The 5,885-nt window shown below is 48.6% G+C and overlaps 1 protein-coding gene across 3 annotated transcripts in view; it reads right to left on the bottom strand.

Moving 5' to 3' along the window:
* The window catches only part of LOC107264436 (zinc finger protein chinmo), a 63,827-nt gene that overhangs the window by 54,323 nt on the left and 3,619 nt on the right, over nucleotides 1-5,885 (bottom strand). The window contains exon 1 of one of the 3 annotated variants that reach the window (XM_025081715.1): nucleotides 5,391-5,499. The exons of the other annotated variants lie outside the window; for them this stretch is intronic. The gene's annotated coding sequence lies outside the window, so the exon portion shown is untranslated. Of the gene's footprint in view, nucleotides 1-5,390; nucleotides 5,500-5,885 lie in introns of those variants that run through there. 3 annotated transcript variants of the gene reach the window in all.

The following is a 5,885-nucleotide window of genomic DNA, read 5'->3' on the forward strand; positions in this document are numbered from 1 at the left end:
CCCCCCCCCTTCGCCGCCCAACCCCGACGACTTCTAATCTAACACGTGCCAGGTCCGAAAAGCAAATCCTAGGTACCACGGGGCTTTCCCCGTGTTTTCTTGTTCTTTCGATCTGTCCCGTGGCATCGGAAGCTTTCTTTCGAGCTTCGGACTTAACGAATCGAGAGGTCACTATGGTACAGCATCACGTATCTTGCGGACGTGAATTTTTTTCAACAGTTCCACGTTCCGTTCGACGGTAATGAAACTGAAGGTGGAACTTATTGGAAATAATGATTTCGCAGTCTGACGTCTCGAGGTTTGAACGAACGAAAGTGTCATCACGGAACGATCGTCGGTCGGCCGACGATCAGCCTTGAAATTAAAGATACCATCGTTCAAACGAACAATAAGTTGGTCGCGACCCAGTTAGACGTCTACGTCACGGGTTCGTCAATTCGGAAATTGATTGAAATCCAAGCAGCATTCGCTGAACGCATGGAACTCTTCGCAAACTTTATACTAAGACCCGTCGCATGGCCGAAGCGGGTTTTGCATGAGTTTCGTGAGTCAGAGAATGAAAAAAAAAAATAGATTCACGAGGGCCCCCCGGAGAATGGTGAAGTCGCCCGAATTCCCGTACGGCCCTGGGCTCTGCCAAAATTCAGTGTGCACTCCAGTCCCTGGGTCTGCGCTGCGTGCAAGTGGTGGCGGTCGGTAGTAGGGAGGTAGAGCTTTTGGGCAATGGAGGGGTGAACGGCGATAGAGCGAGTGGGTGGGGTAGGGGGGGAGGTGGGGAAGCAAAATTAGACAAGGGGTAGGGAGACGGTGCCGATGGTGGGGAAGTTGAGATTAGATGGTGGGGAGGTGCAGATGGAGGTGGGCCAAAGTTGGTCGAGTGGGGAGGTGGGTGTTTTGGAGGGAGAGAGAGGCTCAAGGTCGCTGCGGGGCCGCACGCGCGCTTCCAGTTACGTACACACTCCCTCACACTGGGGACACGCACACTCTTATCTTTCTCTCTCTCTCTCTTTCCCTCTTGATCTGCCTACGCTCGTCTAGACTCTCTTGCTCCCCTTATCTAACTCTCTCTCTCTGTCGCACCGTCTTACAGAGCATCGCGCGTCTAACTAGCCTCTTCCTTTTTCACTTTCTCTCTCTTCGTCAGACAGCTAACGGCTGTGCATTAGTAGGTCCATTGGTAAATCGGATCCCCCGAAGGATCCCTTGGCTCAGGGTCAAAGAAATTTATATTTTCATCCTTCTTCATCCAGCTCGCCAATCCCAAAATCTCTCCCTTGTACACGTCTTACTTCTTGATGCTACCTTCTCTCTCTCTCTCTCTCTCTCATTCCCTTGGGTCGTCTCAAACCCCAACCGGGTCTTCTCTATCTTTGTTCCCCGTTGCATCGCGACTAGCTTCTTAGTACGCTCGTGAATTTTTAGTGCCACGTTATTGCGTGTATAAATGAGTAAAATTTCAGGCGCAGTCGCCAACCTGCAGCGTCAAGGCCGGATGCACCTTGTTTGACAGTGACGCGAGCGAGAATTCAGCATCACCGAACCCGGCAAATACGTGTTCGAATTTTCACATCGAATTTTACGTCAAACCGGAAATGCTTTATCGTGGACTAACGATAATAAACTAAACTCCAAGCCCTGTCAATCGGGTGCTTGTCCCATTTTGCGAGGGTTCCATGAGATTCCATAAGGTGCCTTAATCAAGGCGCACTCGCAAGGAACGACGGGTCATCCATAGATTGGCACTAGTCGTGCACCGATGATTAAGAAGAAAAAAAAAAAAAAAAAAAAATTCACGGTCCACAAATATAAGATGACTCAAAAGTGGTAAATAGACAGAAACAGAGAGAGAAAAAAAAAAAGAAATTCGATAGCTCGTTCCGTAACGTTCTCGCGATGCGACAAACACCGCCTTTATATCTGCTGCAGCAGATTGTAAATAATATCGTGCGAGACATGAAAGGGTAAGGGGATAAGAATGAAGAAAAAAAAAGAGAGGAGGAAAAAATAAAAATAATATCCGCAAGAAAGTATAAAACCAAAAGAGAAAGTCGTTCGATCCGAGTGCCTCGTCGCTGTGAATGAATCGTGACATTTCGCCAGTCGCTTATCGTCGCCGATAGGCGTCGGCGCAATTGCGTAATATTTACGATGTACTTGACAAAGAAAACAGCTAAACCGCTCGGCGGACTCGTGTCGAATAATAATTTCGGTAAGGCGGGAGACGAAGTCGAAGACGCGCGTGTTGGCCGCGAGTGCGCGGCTGCCGAAGAGCGAATCGACGTTGCGAATATCATTTACTTTGCAAATTGCTCGTGCTGCGATTCGCGCGTATATACATTTCCTCGATTCGACGGGCGCGTCTGCGTGCGGGAATAATCCAAACGAGAACGTCCTCTCCCATATTCCTAAGGTCTCTCCCGGTTCGCCCGCCTTCTAGGACCGGGGCTCTAATAAGAGTCTGTCGCGTTCCAGAGGTACAGCGGGGGCAACGAGCGAGAATAGCCAATGGTCGTCTTGGGTCGTCGCCGTCGTCATAATAATCGGGCGTCATAGGTACGCGACTACAGGCGTGAGCAACGCTCGTTCTAGACCGGCCGCGGCTCGGAATGCCAAATACAAAAATGGCCTTAAAGAAAACGTAAAGATAGACGCGAGTTTCCACGAAAGAATCGCGTTACGTAATACCAGTATGGCTGCCACGAAAGGAAGAGTCGTACCGTGCGAAAGTCATTACACAGATGTATCACAGTGGTATAACAAAAATCCGTTGCACTCTGGCGGAATTTTCGTAAACTAAAATCAATGGCCGCTGCACTCGACCACCAGCTCACGTAACGAAGCGAAACGGTAATATAATTATTAAAATAATTTTCTCTTTCACTCCCGAGGAGGTACACGCTTATAGTAATTTTCCAAAAAAAAATCCTAATAATAAGTACTCACGAAATAGCGGGTCGACTCGTTAAAATACGTGTAAACGTAAAAATACGATATTTGCCTTGGTAAGGCAGATGGAGCCACGCAGCATCACGAGGCGAGCTAAGTGCAGAAACTACATTCGGAAATTCCCGGGGGAGGAGGGGATAGTAAAAAAATTTTACCCGATTTTCAAAAACCAGAGAAATACCCCAAATCCTTCGTGGAAAATTTCTACCCTGCGCTATCTAGTACGTTGCGCAATACGAGTGATAAGGGGGTGCGTCCGAGGGGGTTGAGTTTCGGAGAATCGTCGGAAAGTGGACGAGGGTAGAGGAGAGGACCGGCAAGGGTAACGGAGGACACCAGGGTGGATCCTGGAGAATGAAGGGCTGGTGCGGAGCACCAGCGGGGAATACGGTGCGAGATGCCATAAGCGAGGGTGAGCTTGCGAGGGATGACGAGAGTGAGACTCGGCCGACGGGGAAAAGAGGGAAACGGAGGACGTGGCAGCAGCAGCAGCACTGCTTTTCAGCTAAGGGATGATAATACCGTGGAAACTACATTCTGCAAAAGGGGCTGCCGTGGAATACAGTCAATACTGCACCGGCTCCAGAAAGCCACCCTTGGGCTCTTCCGCCCTGCTGTGTTCAACCCCGTTTTCGATCCCGTGCTCGATCCTCCGCCACCTACCCCACGAACCCACCCACCCGCCTCCACACATTTTCGTCCCTTGCACAGCCCCAAGTCCCAGGTCCCGGCTCCACAGTACCTAAACCCCCAACCACCAGCCCCTGGATAGGGCTGCCCATCAACCACCCTGCGCAGCCCTGTACCACCCCAACTGACACACCGGAGTGCCAGAGGGGACCTTGTGCGTGAATCTCGAAACCCGCGTGTAATTGCCGAAGGGTAGAAAGGGAAAGCGCAGCAGCGGCGAGACGCGCGCAACCCCCTTAGACTCTCTTCAACCCACCCGCTATCAACGTTCTCATTTTCTCTCTCTCTCTCTCTCTCTCTCTCTCTTCCACCCACTCTGTAACCATCTACGCGTCTATCTCACCCAACTGCCCCTCTGTACTCTATCGTCCTTTCGTCCCCCTCGAAACCCAAATATGGGAGGAACCAGCACGGCGACCCAAAGGGTTGGCGTGATGAAAATTTTCATGAAAACGCACCATGCTCATCCGCGCACGGGTTCGCGTTTCCTGCGAACGAAAAGACGATTTCGCCGTTTGCGGCTACTTCGCGTTTCTCCATTTTTCTACCCTTACTTGCGTATCTACCTTGAGGAGTGCTACGATTTTACAGTGCAGATTATCCATGTATATATATATATATATATGTATGTATGTATATATATATATATATATATATATATATATATATACACACACACACATCCCTCCGAACGGTTCACCCTTCTTGGATGCGTTACGACGATCATTTCTCATACAGTTTTACATGTGACGGCGGGCATTGTTTCCGAATGGGAATGTCAGGAGAGACCATAGAATAACTTGACGTAAGAAATTCCCACGGGATCTCCCGCGACGCAGTATAACTGTGTTACAGGGTGGAAAGTAGCGAGGGGCGGCGGAGGGTGCGTTGCGCCAAGATAAATTTTATCCCTCGATTCCATAGAATCGGCGGGCGCGCCACGTGCGTTTGACATTTCAATAGTAAACACAATGACGGAAACAAGTCCGTATATCCATATACAGACACACTTGCCAGCTTCGTATAAAGTTCTGGATAAACTGGAGCACATCGATACGTAATATATGCGTTATTCGCGTATGAAAAATATTCTATCGAATCGCGTCGAATGCATCGCATACATATTTATCAAATCGATCTACGTATAAAAGACGAGACCCTCCTGTCGGCAGTTGCGAAACACAACAAAAAAAAAAAAAAAAAAGAGGCAAAATAGTGCACCGCGGTTTTTGTCGCGTATCAAAATTTTGTCCATTTCCAAAAATCTCATTCGCAAAACGAATATTATCCAACGTGATATGCGCGATAATGATATTCTTCAAAAAAAAAATTCATCCGCGCGTCACGCGGCTACGAATAAAGTTATAGCGAGTGAAAAAAAAATGGCGATTCGATGAATCGACTTAAAAAATATCGCCGCGTCGCCAAAGGAACACCGTGACAAAAAAAAAAAAAACAATTAGCGCCTAAAGATTTCATCGGCAGCCATAATCGACCGTGTCACCGATGCAAGCGCATTGTGCATTCAGAGTGCACGCACCAATGCACCGCGTGCAACAATGCCGCAACGCGGTCGAACCTTAAAAAATAGTAACCGCGTAGCGACAGTGCCGACTGGCACGATTACAATATGCATAAGGTGCACGTCGAGAATATCCAAGCCGGTATTAAGGAGGACGCAACAGTGAATTAAGAAAAAAAAAAAAAAAAAAAAAATTCAAGAGACCAATGGATTAATTAAACGGACGACTTACTCAGAGATTCAACTATTCAAGGTCAACGGATGGATGCACCGCTGCACTCTGGTCACTGCAGCGCGCGATGCGCGACTCTACGCTACGAGTATTCGCGCGCTACTCACGGCCCCACGGCCACAACTAGTTGGCCCTACACGCTCTCACGGGTTCATTCAGAAAAACGAAAACAAGTGTAAAACGAACCCGAGAGAGCGAGAGAGAGAGAAAAAGGTGAAATAAAAGGTGAAAAGAGGACAGCGAGTCATAGCGAACCGTGAGGAACGCAGTAACGTATATATGTATATACGGCAGCACAGAAACGTTCCGAAGGATGAAACCGCAAGTCCCACTACGTTCTAGTCTACGATAGGCTCTTCCATGCCACTCTTCGTCCTATCTCTATCTATTAATTCTCCTGCTCGCTCACTCTCACTCCTTCTTTCTCTCTGTCCTCCCGCTCCTCAACCCATACCCTAGACTTGGCCTTCCGACTCTTTCTCATGCCCCCCCTCC

This window comes from Cephus cinctus, unplaced genomic scaffold (assembly GCF_000341935.2).
Source record: "Cephus cinctus unplaced genomic scaffold, Ccin1 Ccin1_scaffold0169, whole genome shotgun sequence".
In the NCBI taxonomy this organism is placed as follows: domain Eukaryota; kingdom Metazoa; phylum Arthropoda; class Insecta; order Hymenoptera; family Cephidae; genus Cephus; species Cephus cinctus.